Source organism: Schistocerca gregaria, chromosome 2 (assembly GCF_023897955.1).
Source record: "Schistocerca gregaria isolate iqSchGreg1 chromosome 2, iqSchGreg1.2, whole genome shotgun sequence".
Classification (NCBI taxonomy): domain Eukaryota; kingdom Metazoa; phylum Arthropoda; class Insecta; order Orthoptera; family Acrididae; genus Schistocerca; species Schistocerca gregaria.
The window spans coordinates 40,479,781-40,498,098 of NC_064921.1; the positions used below are offsets into that span (position 1 = coordinate 40,479,781).

At 38.1% G+C, this 18,318-nt stretch overlaps 1 protein-coding gene across 2 annotated transcripts in view; it reads right to left on the reverse strand.

Moving 5' to 3' along the window:
- The window catches only part of LOC126336280 (zinc finger protein 879-like), a 357,886-nt gene that overhangs the window by 127,392 nt on the left and 212,176 nt on the right, over positions 1–18,318 (reverse strand). The window lies entirely within an intron of this gene.

Below are 18,318 nucleotides of genomic sequence, written 5' to 3' on the forward strand. Positions count from 1 at the left end.
TTACAATAAGGTCATACTGATGTTACATAGTCTTTTCATAAATGCTGTGGTTATCCTGTGGAAGAAAGAAAACTTAGTATGAGGCAATGTCTCTTTGGAAGCTGGACTGATGTTTGCATGAAAATGTTTTGTAACTGTCACTCACTGTGTTCTTCTGCCATGGCAGTCTCGTTGTGAAGTGCTGAGGTGTTTCCATTTCCGTGGCACTCTTGGTTTTCTTGGTCACTGTTCACAAATTTTCACTAATGTAACAGTAACTTGGAAACACAATAACAAACAAATCTGTTTGGTGCACTGGACAATATGGCAGTCGAAATACAGCTGGTTTTGATTTGACTATCGATTTGTTAATCTATGTGGTGTCAGATGTTTACGTCTTGTTATCTTATTACAGATGTAGGTTGACAAAATACATTACAGTTTGAGCCCCTATTAGAATATTATTGAACACATCATGATATAAACCATTTTTTTTTTACATATTTCTAAAGTATTGCTGAGGCTAGAGTCAAACGACTGTCACATTATGTATCTTTTATTCTAAGAGTAATGTAGTGAAAATGGAAAAGAATGTGAATTTTTGAAGTCTGTCATTTCATTCAGGATCTCGTAACTCCCCATGTTGCCATGGATGAATATTTCCATTTCTTCCAAGATGTCCATTTGCCAGCTATTTTCTAAATTATGTAGTACTTTGAGATCATTGTCTATTGTAACAATGTGTCCTGTTTCATTTATATGTTTCGCTATAGCTGATTTATTCAGTTTGCCAAGTCTGAAACAGTCAATGTGTTCTTTAAAGTGGGGATTAAAATTTCTTCCCTTTTGGCCAATGTACTATTTGTTGCAATGACTGCATGTAATTCTATAAATTCCTGATTTGTTGAGTTTTTCTGTGGGATGTGAGATATCTTGTGTCAGTTTCTTATTTAAGCTGTTGTTGGTGGCAAAGTTGATCCTGATGTGTGTGTGTTTAAACAGCTTGGCTATTTTGTCTGATATGGCACCTAAATATGGTAATGTTATGTACTTGAGTTTTTGGATGTTGTGTGAGGAAATTGTGTCACATTGTTTGTTGTTATTTTTAGTTGTGCGTTGTGATAATGTGGCTATCTCATGTTTGTGACAACCATTATTATGTGCAATGTATTTGATAGTGTTCATTTCTGTCTCACAGTTGGCAGCATTAAGTGGAAATTTCTGTGCTTTGTTTAAGATGGATCTGAATGCAGCTTGTCTATGTGAGTTGGAATGTGTGGAAGATTTATTAATGACTGCGTCTGTGTATGATAGGGTTTGGTCTATGTTACTTATTGTCATGTCTAGAAAATTAATTCTGTTATCTTTCTCAGTTCTATGGTGAACTGGATGTTGTGTAAATTATTGAATCGGTTTAATAGAGTTTCTATTTCTTCATCAGTTCCATTGTATAGAATGAATGTGTCATCAACATAGCTGCAGTAGTGTTGTTAAGAAGCTTATTTTCAAGGTGATTAATGAAAATTTCTGCAATGATTCCACTTCGAGGACTTCCCATTGTTTGTACATTTTGCCATTAAATGTGAAATAATTATGTGAAAGAACAAGCTCTTCAATTCTATTAATTCAACTACTTCAGCTGTGGACATAGTCTGATGTTTTAATAAATTAATATGTATTTGCGAATGAGCCCATTAGGACTACGCAAAGTACTTAGTGGCATGCGTGTGCCTTTCTTTGTGCTGATACTTCTTTGCTTTCTTGAGACCACATTGTTCCAGTCTTCTTCTTTGGCTTCTCCTCTTGGTCAACTTGCCACTTGTGAATTTTGGATCTGAAGTTTTTCCATTTTTGGATATCCTCTGGTGTAGTTCCTGCTAGTTTCAAATCTGTTTTGATTTCGTAAATACATTTCATTGGGTCTGTTTTAGATTTACTCCTGTTTTCATAGAATTCAACTATTTGCTTTGTTAGTCTGTCGGGATTCATTCTTTTGATATGTCCATAGAATCTTAATCTGCATTTTCTAATGTCACTGTGAATATTAGAGTATTGTTTGTTTTCATGTTTGCCTCTGAGTCAATACTGTTCATCTACAAGTTTTGGGCCTAATATTTTTCTTATGATCTTCCATTCATTTTTCTGAAAGTTTTCTATGTCTGTATTTCTGTTTAAAATTAGTGTCTCTGATCCATATAGGCATTCTGGTCTTGAGATGGTATTGTAATGTCATAGTTTCGTGTGCTTGGAGACACACTTTTTATTGTAGATATTTCGAGTGAGTCGATAAGCTGTGTGCATTTTTTGGCATCTGACTTTGTCAGCTTTCCTTTCTATTCCATTTTCCTGAATCATTTCACTGAGATATTTAAATTGTGGGACTTGTTTAATTTTGCCATATTTTGTCTCCATGAATTTTGGTGCTTGTTCATTGCAGATTATGAATGGCCTGGTCTGAATCCTGCCCAATATTCTCCAATTTTTGGTTCTAGTTGTTGCTGTGCTCTATCGAGAAGCCACTGGGATAGAATTTTGTAAGCTACTGATATCAATGAGATTCCCCTATTGCTGTTTACATCCGATCTATCTCCTTTCTTGTGTAGAGGATGAATTAATGCATTTTTCCTGTCGTCCGGAATTCGATATGTTTGCCAAATGTCTTGTATTATTTCCGTAATTTCTTTTATAGTATTTGGGCCTGCTGATTTCAGGAGTTCTGCAATAATTCCATCTTCACCTGCAGCTTTATTGTTTTTAAGATGTTTAATCTGTTTGGTGATTTCCTCTACATCTGGTGATAATGAGTTTAGGTTTGTTCATTCAGGTTCCTGAGTCGGAAATCTTTGCGTTGTTTCTGGGCAGCTCAGCAGTTTTTCAAAATATCTCGCAAGTTCTTTGCAATTTTATTGATTGTTCAGTGCAAATTTCCCATTTCCTTTAATGAAGCAAAGATTTTGTCGCTGATATCCTGTGAGTTTTGTTTTGAAATTCTTGTAAAAATTGCTCATATTGCTTCTTTCAAAGTCTTTCTTGATTTCAAGTAGCTGGTCCTTTTTGAATTTTCTTTTGGTCTTCCTGATTAATTGGGCTGTCTCTTTCCTCACTGCCATGAATGTTTTGTAATCCTTCTCAGTCTTTCTGCTGTTGCAGTTACTGTATACTTTCTGTCGAGATTGGATTGCTTTTTTTGCTTTTTTTTTAAATCAATGTTTGTGTGGTTTCGATTAGTTTGCTTCCGAGTTGCTTCCAATTGTTTGGGGTTTTTTCTCTAATTCTTCTGCGAAAGATGGTTGGATCCAGCCAGTGTCAAATTTTGGGATTAGTGGCTTCCTTGTCGTGAACCTCTGAGGTTTTAACTGTTGTCAGATTCTTGTTAAATAATGGTCTAACTCTACATTCCCCCCCCCCCCCCCCCCCCCCACCTCCCCCACCCTTTCTTACTTGGATATTCATGATTTCTCTGTGGTTTGGATAGGAAATTGCTACATGGTCAATTTGGAATTCACCAATGAGTGAGTTGGGTGGTCTCCATGTCATTTGTTTTGATGGTTTCTTCCTGAAATATGTTGACATGATTTTGAGGTTGAATATCCTGCAGAATTCAACCAATCTCGTCCATTTTGATTAGTTAATTTATGTGCTGAGAAGTTTTCTATTGTTTTCCTGTATTTTCTTTCTTTGCCGAACTGCGCATTGAAATCGCCTAGTAAGATTTTGACGTGGTTTTGTGGAATTTTGGATAACATTTCTTCTAGTGTGAATAAGGCATAACCAAATAAGCACCTGCAGATCAACTGAGGGAATGAGGAAAATGGTCAACAGTCTTGAAGGCAGTCTTGGGGAATGGCAGAGAGGGCAGATGAACTGACTTAAATTCACTCTGCATCTGACTTGCAACAAGAGTCAAAGTGGTCAGCGTCTGATCTCCAGAGGTGGAGCTCGAAATGTATGTTCTCGAACTATCCACTCCAGTCCTATGAAACTGGACTACAGTCAAAAACATGTGATGATCAAGTAATATGAAGCGTGACAGGAAACAAATTTGCACTCCAGGTGGTAACCAATCCACTGCTACCATCAACAGCACAACCAGACTATCGGATTCTGGGGAGTCTGGCTTGATACGCATACAGAGGGAGTTGGACACCTCTGGCCAACTTCGCCCAAATACCAAAACATTTTTCGGAACGTTAAATATAAATTCTCCCTTGCAGGTAGGGAAGCTGTATGAACTAGAGAAAATCCTTAATGAACAAAAATTGGAAATACTGGCACTCCAAGAAACAAGACCGACCGACGAAAATGTAATGGATTTGGGGAAATATAGACTTTTCAAAAGCAAAACAGCCAAATGGATACTCAAAAATACACCACATTTAGGAGGTGGTGTTGCAGTCAAAAAGAGCACACTCAACTCAGTAACTCATGTGAAGCCTGTAAAGAATAGACTAATAACAATCACCCTCAAGTGTGCAAACAAAACATACACACATGCCTATCAATGATGACAATAAATTATTTTGAATATATCCATGGATTCTTTGATGGGTATGCTGCTATATAAGTTTACTATGTCAAGGGAGACAAGCTTTGCATTGGATGGAATATGAAGATCTTCAACACTTTGAATTACTTGGTAGCTATTTTTCACTGAAAAAGAGGTTTTAAATTAATATTTTTTTTTTATAAAATTGAATGCAGCTTATGCATAACTTTGTAGCCCAGATGATTTATAGCATTGACAATTGGTCTGATAGGGATAGGTTTACGGATCTTAGGCTGGGCTCTTTAACTTTGGGGCTGTTGCGTTCATAATGTTTAATCTCTGTATATCTTCCCTTGTTAATAAGAAGCGTGTTTTATTCAACTGTTTCTTTAGTTTACTGTCGAATTTTTGTGTGGGGTCACGAGAGATTTCTTTTATATGAATATTCTGAAAGATCTCAAGTGTTTTATTTATAGATTCATGTTTGTCCATGATAACTACTGCATTGCCTTTGTCAAATTTTACTGCTTGTGCAGTGCCCTCAATGAGCTTCTTGTTGATATTTTTAAGTAACTGGTTCTCTTCTTTAGATTATTTTAGTGGAGTATTGTTAAGGTGTTTCTCTATTAATTTGTTAGTTGTAAGACCTTTTACTGTTTGTTCATTTTTGTTTAGTTTGGATATATCTGCTGAATGAGCAAATGATGTCTTTAATGTACTGCTGATTGAGTTCTGGCTTTAGGTTATGTTTAAGGCCTTTGTTTAGTAGAGAGAGTTTGCTGATGTTAAAATGAATGTTTGGGGAACTGACTACTCTCGGGAAAATTTTTTGTGGGAAGTCTGACTTTTGGTGTTGTAAGTGAGGTAAGTGTTTGATTTTCTGAGTTGACCTAGTTTCTTCATATGTGTTGCTTTAATTCTGTTGTAATTTTCGTGTAGAGTTTAATTTATGACATCCTGGAAGAAAGATACTTGAGGTGGATGTGTGAGTAGTAGTAATTCTGAGTGCAATTTATATTCTGATATACTGAAGTGGTTTTTCTTTTTGCACTGTTGTTTCACCTTTCTTCTCAACCATATTTTTTTCACCTTTCTTTTGAGGCAACTTGGCAGAGAAAGAACTTGGGGGTGAAATCCTCTTTCAAACAGACTTTGTTGAAGTTTTTGCTTAGGTTAGTTAGCAGTATCTACATTTTAATGTTCTTGTGTGTCTGAAATACTTGTTAGTATAAAACTTGTTCTTTCACACAATTATTTCACATTTAATGGCAAAATGTACAAACAAGATGTAGGTGCAACAATGGGAAGTCCTCGAAGTCATTGCAGAAATTTTCATTAATCACCTTGAAAATAAACTTCTTAACAACAAAAACATAATAACCCAGAAAATAGTACACTACTGCAGCTATGTTGATGACACATTCATTCTATACAATGGAACTGATGAAGAAATAGAAACTCTATTAAACAGATTCAATAATTTACACAACATCCAGTTCACCATAGAACTGAGAAAGATAACAGAATTAATTTTCTAGACATGACAATAAGTAACATAGACCAAACCCTATCATACACAGACGCAGTCATTAATAAATCTTCCACACATTCCAACTCACATAGACAAGCTGCATTCAGATCCATCTTAAACAAAGCACAGAAATTTCCACTTAATGCTGCCAACTGTGAGACAGAAATGAACACTATCAAATACATTGCACATAATAATGGTTGTCACAAACATGAGATAGCCACACTATCACAACGCACAACTAAAAATAACAACAAACAATGTGACACAATTTCCTCACACAACATCCAAAAACTCAAGTACATAACATTACCATATTTAGGTGCCATATCAGACAAAATAGCCAAGCTGTTTAAACACACACACACATCAGGATCAACTTTGCCACCAACAACAGCTTAAATAAGAAACTGACACAAGATATCTCACATCCCACAGAAAAACTCAACAAATCAGGAATTTATAGAATTACATGCAGTCATTGCAACAAATAGTACATTGGCCAAAAGGGAAGAAATTTTAATCCCCACTTTAAAGAACACATTGACTGTTTCAGACTTGGCAAACTGAATAAATCAGCTATAGCGAAACATATAAATGAAACAGGACACAGTGTTACAATAGACAATGATCTCAAAGTACTACATAATTTAGAAAATAGCTGGCAAATGGACATCTTGGAAGAAATGGAAATATTCATCCATGGCAACATGGGGAGTAACGAGATCCTGAATGAAATGACGGACTTCAAAAATTCACATTTCTTTTCCATTTTCACTACATTACTCTTAGAATAAAAGATACATAATGTGACAGTCGTTTGACTCTAGCCTCAGCAGTACTTTAGAAATATGTAAAAAAAAAATAGTTTATATCATGATGTGTTCAATAATATTCTAATAGGGGCTCAAACTGTAATGTATTTTGTCAACTTACATCTGTAATAAGATAACAAGACGTAAACATCTGACACCACATAGATTAACAAATCGATAGTCAAATCAAAACCAGTTGTATTTCGACTGCCATATTGTCCAGTGCACCAAACACATTTGCTTGTTATCTTGTTTCCAAGATACTGTTACATTAGTGAAAATTTGAGAACAGTGACCAAGAAAACCAAGAGAGTCACGGAAATGGAAACACCTCAGCGCTTCACAACGAGACTGCCAAGGCAGAAGAACAAAGTGAGTGACAGTTACAAAACATTTTCATGCAACATCAGTCCAGCTTCCAAAGTGACATCGCCTCTTACTAAGTTTTCTCTTATTCCACAGGACAACCACAGCATTTATGAAAAGACTATGTAACATCAGTATCACCTTATTGTAAAATTGTTTTTGATACGCCATTTAGCCTGAAGATGAGATATTCCCTCTAAACATGTCACTAAATAAATAAATAATACAATAGTTGACAAAGTTTATGACTGGTAGTGGTAATTTTAAAAAAATACATATTTCTTTAGACATTCATGGTCGAAAAATATTCAAAATGGCTTCAAATTCTAGCATATCCTTAATCACAAAAGTTGTTGTGTTGGCAGAAGAGCCAACACCGTGTTACAAGGGGAGGCCGAAATGCACATGTTTTAGCTCATGCAGGCTGGTGTGAGGAGGGAAGAACTATACTGATATGAGGTCTGGAACATTACAAGGAATGAGAGTTCAGAAAGCGGACATAATTAGTTTGATACTTAACTTTAATCCATTAATGAGGAACTTCGCTCTTAACGGTACACGATTCACAATATTATCTGTTCAGAAGACATATAGTAACTGAATATGGTGCCTTGCTAGGTCATAGCAAATGATGTAGCCGAAGGCTATGCTAAACTGTCGTCTTTGCAAATGAGAGTGTATGTAGTCAGTGAACCATCGCTAGCAAAGTCGGCTGTACAACTGGGGCAAGTGCTAGGGAGTCTCTCTAGACTAGACCTGCCGTGTGGCAGCGCTCGGTCTGCAATCACTGATAGTGGCGACATGCGGGTCCATGGTATATTAACGGACCACGGCCGATTTAAAGGCTACCACCTAGCAAGTGTGGTCTCTGGCGGTACGCATTTTCAGTTCTAGAGTACCATTGGTAGCTGGTTTTGTTCTTCTCACACTTAATGTTTTACCTCCTTTGTGTATGCCACTAGATAACACACTGAACATGGCAATTAATTAACACAAACAAACCAGAAATTTCAAACAAAACCTAATAGTTTTCATTCAAAGTTAATATCTTTCAACCAAACATAACAGCTTTTCAGTTGAAGAAAGTTTAGTGTTTTATAAATATTTAATTGAACTGTAAAATTTATAAGTTACTGTATTTGGATGACAGCTGCTAAAGACAGACAAAAATTTCGAAAATAAAAATATATATACAAACAAAGTACCCATAACTTTGAGTTCGTAAACACAGCGAAAGTGTAGTTGCCAAAATCGCATCACCAGTATTGATTCCACTGGCTACATGCTTCTGATTGGGTCACTACTGGGTTATCAACACAAAATCAAGAGTGGTGGTGCAGGAGCAGACCTAATAATGAATACAAAAATAGGAATATGGTTAAGATATATGGGGCATTCAAATGCAGCCCGGTCACTAGTGTAAAGTAACGGAAATGATTTTATTAACTCAAATATGTAGTTATACACAGTAGACACACTCAAAAATAGTTGCCAAAATTGTTGGCATATTCATCCCATTGCAACACTAGCCAGTCGATTCCATCCTTGAAGAAACTAGTAGGCTGCTGTTGAATCCATGCCTGGACCCAGTCACACACTTCATTGTCCGTTGCGAATCATCACCTGGGACAACATGCGACAGAAAGCCCTATTCCTCCTCGTGATAATGTTGCAGATGACTCAAAGACAGTGCCATTTGAGTACTGCGCTGTTCAACAGTCAGTTGGTGGAGAACCCAGTGCGCACAGATTTTTCAAAAGTTCCAGTTCTGATGTACTATGGTGTGGGCGGTGGTGGTGTAACCAATGGAACTTGTCCTCGGTGATTCTGCAATTGTCCAAGGCTAAAGCATTCACTTCCACAACCACTTCAGGTGTGATGACACGATGAGACTGTCCAGGATGAGCATCACCTTCCAGTGACTCCTGCCCCTCAAGGAATCGTTTGTGCCATTCCACAACACTTCGACATAGACTTGACTCACTGTACACAGCCTTCATGTGTCAATACATTTCACAGCCTTCAACTCCCTTCACCACCAAAAACCGACTCACTTTTCGTTTATTCACCTGCATGTTTGGTAGTGGATGATAATTTGTGTGACCAACTGCTCTTCAGCACGAAACTGCACTGGCACTATGCAACATCAAATGGTGCACACGCGTCAATCTCTACCAATAGATGGTGCCACAATATCCACAGTTTTGTGGTGCCATCTTATGTGTAAGGCAAAAAAGGTACATGCACTGACTAGGTTTCATCTGAATGAACCTCATAGTGTCAACAGCACAGTGAACTCATTATTTCAGCTGAGGCAGGCAGGAAACCAACATTCATCGCAGCAGTGCAATTTTATATGCCAACTAGCTCTACAGATGATGAAGAGGCTGAAAGAATGTCTGACGAACCGTAGGCCTTGCCGTTGGTGAGGCGGCTGGTATGCCTCAGCGATACAGATAGCTCTACCACAGATGCAATGAAATGGAGGGTTTTCTGTTGAGAGGCCACACAAATGTGTCATTGTTTTAGGGCAGCAGCCTTTCCAGTAGTCGCAGCAGCAACAGCTGGATGATTGACTGATCTGGCACTGTAACATCTACCAATCCGGCTCTGCTATACTGATACTGGGAACAACTGAAACTACAGATGTTATTTAAACACAGCTCTACTGTATGGTTAAATGATGATGGCATCTTCTTGGGTAAAATATTCTGGAGCTAAAACAGTCCCCCATTCGGATCTCTGGGCATAGAATACTCAGTTAGGAGAATGTTGTCTGCCATCAGGAGAAACAAAACTGACACAACATAAACTCATGCTTTTATTCAAATCAATGCCCAGTGTCCAGTGACTTCTGCACCACCCTATACACAGAAAGACAAGTCCTAGGATAAAACAGGATATACTGAATTAAACTGGTGACAAGATAAATTACAAAAACACAATGAATATAGCAGGTGAAAGGAAAAACACAGGTCTAAAAAATGAGACTGACAGAAAGTTCGAAATGGCTGAGCACATATAACTAGAGCACAAATGCGAGGCTATAGAATCATGCATAACTAGGACAAAGATAGATGTCACCGTTTGGAAAATTAAAGTGAATTTGGAAAAAAGAGATGCAACTGTTAGAAAATAAAGAGCTCAGATGAAAATCCAGTATTATGCAAAGAAGGGAAAGGTGAAAGGTGGCCTGAGTATACAGATAGAATTGTCAATATTCATGAAAATGAAAGATACAATCATGCGAAGTAAGAAGGTCTAATAAACATGCACTCTAAAATGCATTACTATAGGCTCAGATATGATCACCTATTGTGTAGGGCCGCCTGGCATATTTAACATGTCCTTACAAGGAGACCCCCCCACCCCCCATGAACCATGGACCTTGCTGTTGGAGGGGAGGCTTGCGTGTCTCTGTGATACAGATAGCCGTACCGTAGGTGCAACCACAACGAAGGGGTATCTGTTGAGAGGCCAGACAAACGTGTGGTTCCTGAAGAGGGGCAGCAGCCTTTTCAGTAGTTGCAAGGGCAACAGTCTGGATGATTGACTGATCTGGCCTTGTAACAATAACCAAAACGGCCTTGCTGTGCTGGTACTGCGAACGGCTGAAAGCAAGGGGAAACTACGGCCGTAATTTTTCCCGAGGGCATGCAGCTTTACTGTATGATTAAATGATGATGGTGTCCTCTTGGGTAAAATATTTCGGCGGTAAAATAGTCCCCCATTCGGATCTCCGGGCAGGGACTACTCAAGAGGATGTCGTTATCAGGAGAAAGAAAACTGGTGTTCTACAGATCAGAGTGTGGAATGTCAGATCCCTTAATCGGGCAGGTAGGTTAGAAAATTTAAAAAGGGAAATGGACAGGTTAAAGTTAGATATAACAGGAATTAGTGAAGTTCGGTGGCAGGTGGAACAATACTTTTGGTCAGGTGACTACAGGATTTTAAACACAAAATCAAATAGGGGTAATGCAGGAGTAGGTTTAATATGAATAGGAAAATAGGAATGCAGGTAAGCTACTACAAACAGCATAGTGAACGCATTATTGTGGCCAAGATAGATACGAAGCCCACACCTACTACAGTACTACAAGTTTATATGCCAACTAGCTCTGCAGATGACGAAGAAATTGAAGAAATGTGTGATGAAATAAAAGAAATTATTCAGATAGTGAAGGGAGATGAAAATTTAATAGTCATGGGTGACTGGAATTCGAGTGTAGGAAAAGGGAGAGAAGGAAATGTAGTAGGTGGATATGGATAGGGGCTAAGAAATGAAAGAGGAAGCCACTTGGTAGAATTTTGCACACAGCACAACTTAACCATAGCTAACACTTGGTTTAAGAATCATGAAAGAAGGTTGTATACATGGAAGAAGCCCGGAGATACTAAAAGGTATCAGATTGATTATATAATGGTAAGACAGAGATTTAGGAACCAGGTTTTAAATTGTAAGACATTTCCATGGGCAGATGCGGACTCTGACCACAATCTATTGGTTATGACCTGTAGATTAAAACTGAAGAAACTGCTAAAAGGTGGGAAATTAAGAGGATGGGACCTGGATAAACTGAAAGAACCAGAGATTGTACAGAGTTTCAGGGAGAGCATAAGGGAACAATTGACAGGAAAGGGGGAAAGAAATACAGTAGAAGAAGAATGGGTAGCTTTGAGGGATGAAGTAGTGAAGGCAACAGAGGATCAAGTAGGTAAAAAGACGAGGTCTACTAGAAATCATTGGGTAACAGAATAAATATTGAATTTAATTGATGAAAGTTGAAAATATAAAAATGCAATAAATGAAGCAGGCAAAAAGGAATACAAACGTCTCAAAAATGAGACCGATAGAAAGTGCAAAATGGCTACGCAGGCATGGCTGAGGACAAATGTAAGGATGTAGAGGATTATCTCACTAGGGGTAAGATAGATACTGCCTATAGGAAAATTGAAGAGACCTTTGGAGATAAGAGAACTACTTGTATGAACATCAAGAGCTCAGATGGAAACCCAGTTCTAAGCAAAGAAGGGAAAGCAGAAAGGTGGAAGGAGTATATAGAGGGTCTATACAAGGGTGATGTACTTGAGGACAATATAATGGAAAAGGAAGAGGATGTAGATGAAGATGAAATGGGAGATACTATACTGTGTGAAGAGTTTGACAGAGCACTGAAAGACCTGAGTCGAACTAAGGCCCCCGGAGTAGACAACATTCCATTGGAACTAGTGACGGCCTTGGGAGAGCCAGTCTTGACAAAACTCTACCATCTGGTGATCAAGATGTATGAAACAGGAGAAATACCCTCAGACTTCAAGAAGAATATAATAATTCCAATCCCAAAGAAAGCAGGTGTTGACAAATGTGAAAATTACCGAACAATCAGTTTAATAAGCCACAGCTGCAAAATACTAACGTGAATTCTTTAGAGATGAATGGAAAAACTATTAGAAGCCGACCTCGGGGAAGATCAGTTTGGATTCCGTAGAAATACTGGAACACGTGAGGGAATACTGACCTTACGACTTATCTTAGAAGAAAGATTAAGAAAAGGCAAACCTACGTTTCTAGCATTTGTAGACTTAGAGAAAGCTTTTGACAATGCTGATTGGAATACTCTCTTTCAAATTCTAAAGGTGCCAGGGGTAAAATACAGGGAGCGAAAGGCTATTTACAATTTGTACAGAAACCAGATGGCAGTTATAAGAGTGGAGGGACATGAAAGGGAAGCAGTGGTTGGGAAGGGAGTGAGGGGGTTGTAGCCTCTCACCAATGTTATTCAATCTGTATATTGAGCAAGCAGTAAAGGAAACAAAAGAAAAATTCGGAGTAGGTATTAAAATTCATGGAGAAGAAATAAAAACTTTGAGGTTCGCCGATGACATTGTAATTCTGTCAGAGACAGCAAAGGACTTGGAAGAGCAGTTGAATGGAATGGACAGTGTCTTGAGAGGAGTATATAAGATGAACATCAACAAAAGCAAAAAGAGGATAATGGAATGTAGTCGAATTAAGTCGGGTGATGATGAGGGAATTAGATTAGGAAATGAGACACTTAAGGTAGTAAAGGAGTTTTGCTATTTGAGGAGGAAAATAACTGATGACGGTCAAAGTAGAGAGGATATAAAATGTAGACTGGCAATGGCAAGGAAAGCCTTTCTGAAGAAGAGAAATTTGTTAACATCAAGTATAGATTTAAGTGTAAGGAAGTCTTTTCTGGAAGTATTTGTATGGAGTGCAGCCATGTATGGAAGTGAAACATGGACGATAGATAGTTTGGACAAGAAGAGAATAGAAGCTTTCAAAATGTGGTGCTACAGAAGAATGCTGAAGATTAGATGGGTAGATCGCTTAACTAATGAGGAAGTATTGAATAGGATTGGGGAGAAGAGAAGTTTGTGGCACAACTTGACCAGAAGAAGGGATAGGTTGGTAGGACATGTTCTGAGGCATCAAGGGATCACCAATTTAGTATTTGAGGGCAGCATGGAGGATAAAAATCGTAGAGGGAGACCAAGAGATGAATACATCAAGCAGATTCAGAAGGATGTAGATTGCAGTAGGTACTGGGAGATGAAGAAGCTTGCACAGGATAGAGTAGCATGAAGAGCTGCATCAAACCAGTCTCAGGACTGAAGACCACAACAACAACAACAACAACAGACCTACAAGCACTACTTCAACTTTGATACTGCAAAACAAATCTCTTCTTTTGCAGTCCCTTCGCTTCCCATGTTTTGGCAGGTGGTAGTATTGGCCAAAACAATAAGAAATTGTCTAGTAGTGTACAGAACATTCTAATTGAGAATTATGAATTATTTAGGAACAAGGGAGATGACTCAACAAAAAGCAGAAGTGCTGAGTCATCGATAGGAACACATACTAAAGGTATAGTGTTCTGCTAGCTTTTGGAATGAAATTCCTACAATACTCCATTTAAAAAATCAAAGTACAGAGAAATGATCATATCATATGTCATTTTGTTTTAAAAATTGACAAAATCTGGCTCAAGTGGGAAAAATAAGAGGTGGCCTTTAATCCTGACCTTAAAAATACTATAATAGTAGTGGGGGGGGGGGGGGGGGGGGCTGCGAGCTTGAAGAAAGGGTGTTAAAGGAAAGGAGGAACTAAATATATCATAAAACTTACAAAGTCATGATTTCAAATATTAATAGAATCATCAAAAACTTACAACCATACAGAATTAAGGGACATTGCCCCAACGAAGCTACAGAACTTACAGGAATGTTAAAAACTAAGATCATAATAATTATGACAGTGTAACATACAAGGCATTTCTTATTAAAAAATAAATAAAGATAGAACACAGACGCCAATATACAGATATATAGAATGTGATCAGGGTTACTGACGAGAAATCCAAAACTGATGATGACCATATTTACATTCAAGCATAATACTGCCCAAAAATGGGGGATATGGTTACCATAGGTCAGTTATAAAGAGAACAATATTAATATAACATCAATTTAGAAATTTGGTGAAGAAAACTATTCAGGAAAGATGGCGGCTAGTGTTGATATACAGTGTTCATGTGAAAAAAGTGGAAATTATGCTGATAATATCCAGGGATGATCCTAAATGTGTTGGCTATATCACTGGCAGCTGTCCTAAACATGTAAAGAAATCTGAATGAAAAAAGTAGTTGTTATGGCGGACAGCCAAGGACGTGGATTTGCTCGCCTTCTGAACGGTCAATCCACTATACAATCAATCACTTATATAAAGCCTGGTGCTTCTATGTTGGAAGTTTACAAGCATGTACGATCCATAGACATTGCTGACTTATCCTCTGACCAGTTTGTTGTGCTATTTGGGGGGGGGGGGGGAGGGGGGGGGTTAAATGACATCAACAAAAATGAAACTCACAAAGCAAAACAAGAACTAAAAAGGTGCTTAGGACCGTTGACACCCACAAATGTTTTAGCATCACAATGGCGTGACTTACCGTCTTGGTCATGCATAAATAAAGAAATAATCAACACCATCCAACAAATTTCATTCCTTTGCAAACATATCAGAAATGTACAACTCGTGTAAATGTTAGCAATACTGGGAGCAGATTCCACACATTACATGGGTTGCAAATTAACAACATGAGAGAAAAACAGCTTGTCGAAATAATAAAAGAATTTATCAAAACGAGCCATCAAACAATCAGATGCAAATTCATCCTGGACTGGCCCTTCAATATTCAAAGGAAACAATGCCAACAAGACCTCAGTCACCATCAACAACAACAAAAGAAGAAACAAGGTGCTCTCGATATTCAGTCACAGCAACAACAACAACGAATGCAGTAACAGCTCTACCAACTGCAGACCCAGCTCTAACAACAACAGCAAAATCATTAACAGTGGCATCAGCAGCAGCATCAACAACAGGAACAGCTGAAAAAGTAACAGGAGAGTGAGACACATAAGAAAATTCTGCAGAAGATGATAATAGAAGGAGAAGTGCAGTAGGGAAGAGGAAAACAGTACTTCCATTACACCTGAAAGATTTGTTATTGACAAGACAAAGGTAAATGATCAATCAAATATGCCAAAGTCTAAAAAGTCTTGTAATTTTTTGTTGATTCACCAAAAGTCCAACCATTGCAAAACAAATTAAGTGAACTTGAATTTTATTTACTGATGAGTTAAAAAGCACTTCTGTAATGTGTATAACTGCTGCCTAAAGATGCAATGGCAGTCACAAAACTTGTAGACTTCAATCTTTCATCATCATTCTCTAGAACTACATCTAGTCATCAAGGGTCATGTATATTTGTTAAAACTGGTATTGGTTATTGTGACACAAAACCCATTGAACTGTTAGCTAAAATGAAAGTTTTTGTAGTAACTACAGTTGAACTATCCACACCAAAATTAATAATCATTTGTTTATATGGGAGCCCTGATGGGAACTTAAATGATTTCTGTCACCAACTAAAAGCAGCTTTAAATACTATAAAAAACTTCGAAAAAACAGTGGTCATATGAGGAGATTTTAATAATGAATTACAGGAAATCTCAACAGACATGCAAAGCTTAATGGCCCTACTGGAAACGTAACATAAAAGCCACCATACATTCTCCTACAAGAGTTACAACAACAACAAGCTCAACAATTGATCAGATATTAATAACCACAAATGTAGATCACAAATTATGTACCGGAAGTCTTAATACTGGCTTCAGTGATCACTATGCACAATTCATTGTTTTTCACACCCCAAGCGAAACATATAAGAAAGAGGAACTTGTAAAAGAAACAAGAAAATTCAGTACAGAGATTAAGTGAAGAAACCTGATATGAAAAAACCAACAAAAAAATTCAAAAATTCATGAAAATCTTCATGTCCTACTTTGAAGCTTCATTGTCATGGAAAAAAAACCAACAACAAATGGATTACAACAGTTATTAGGATGTCTTGTGCAGAGAAGAGAAGATTACACAATATAGCAGACACAGAGCATGCCTCACAAATTTCTACCTGAAGACTTACAAGAGGATCCAAAAAAATGTCATAAGGAAAGCCAAAACAATGGCAAATGACAAATACGTTGAAAATTCAAAAAAAAAAAAAAAAAAACTTAAAGGTAAATGAGAAGTTATCGAAAATCAAGCAGCAAGTGATACCAAACAATATAAAAATATAAACTTATGTTATGATGGACAAATGGTTTCTTACCCGACAAAAATTGCAGAGACTTTCAACAAGTATTTTGAAAATGTAACTGAACAGTTAGTGAGTGGACTGGAAGAACACAACAAAATATCACCTCTATCACCCAATAGCATAAGAAATGTGTCTACAGCATTGTTCCTTTCTCCCACAAATACCGAATAAATCTAATTAGTTATAAAAACCTTGAAAACAGGGTACCCTTGTGAAATTGATGCAATACCAGATGTGATTATTAAAAAATGCTATCTTGCCTTAGCTGGACCCTTGACACACTTGTGCAACAGCTCACTGGCATCAGGGACCTTCCCTTCATGTTTAAAAATAGCAAAACTGAAACCACTGCTCAAAAAAGGAAATCCAGAAGTCGTTTCAAACTATAGGCCAATATTTCTACTGCCTGTATTTTCAATTTTTTTGGGGTTCAGGAAAGGCTCTTCAAGAGAGAGTGCAATATCTAAATATCTTAATGAAATCTATCAATATTAGAGAAAGGAAGGATGGAATGTAACAATAATAGAGAAGGAAAGTTGCTACTCACAATATAGGGGAGATGCGGAGTAGCGAAAGGCACAACAAAAAGATCCACACTATTATAGCTTTTGGCCATTAAGGCCTTTGGCAGCAATACACACACACACACACACACACACACAAATGCGACTTGCACTCACATCTGTAGTCTCAGATAACTCAAACCACACTGCGAGCAGCAGCACCATTGCACGATGGGAGTGGTGACTGGGTGGGGGTAAGGAGGAGGCTGGGGTGAGCAGGGGGAAGAATAGTATGGTGGGGGTGGCGGACTGTGAAGTGCTGCAGTTTAGACAGAGGACAGGAGAGAAGGTGGGGAGGAGGGGGGGGGGGGGGGGAGGGAGTAGCGGAAAGGAGAGAAATAAAAAGAAATTAAAAGACTGGGTGTAGCAGTGAAATGATAGCTGTGTAGTGCTGGAATGGGAACAGGAAGGGGGCTGGATGCGCGAGGACAGTGACTAATGATGGTTGAGACCAGAAGGGTTATTGGAACGTAGGATGTATTGCAGGGAAAGTTCCCACCTGCACAATTCAGAAAAGCTGGTGTTGGGGGGAAGGATCCATATGGCACAGGCTGTGAAACAGTCATTTAGCAACAGGGTGATCCATTTGTTTTTGGCCACAGTTTGTCACTTGCTAGTCATGTAGACAGACAGCTTGTTGGTTTTCATGCCTACGTAGAATGCAGCACAATGGTTACAGCTTAGCTTGTAAATCACATGACTGGTTAAACAGGTGACAGGACTGGAGTAGGTGGTGGTAGGAGGATTATGGGACAGGTCTCGCACCTAAGTCTATTACAGGGCTGTGAGTCATGAGGTAAGGGATTGGGAACAGAGGTTGTGTAAGGATGGATGAGTATATTGTGAAGGTTCGGTGGCTGGCGGAATACCACTATAGGAGGGGTGGGAAGGA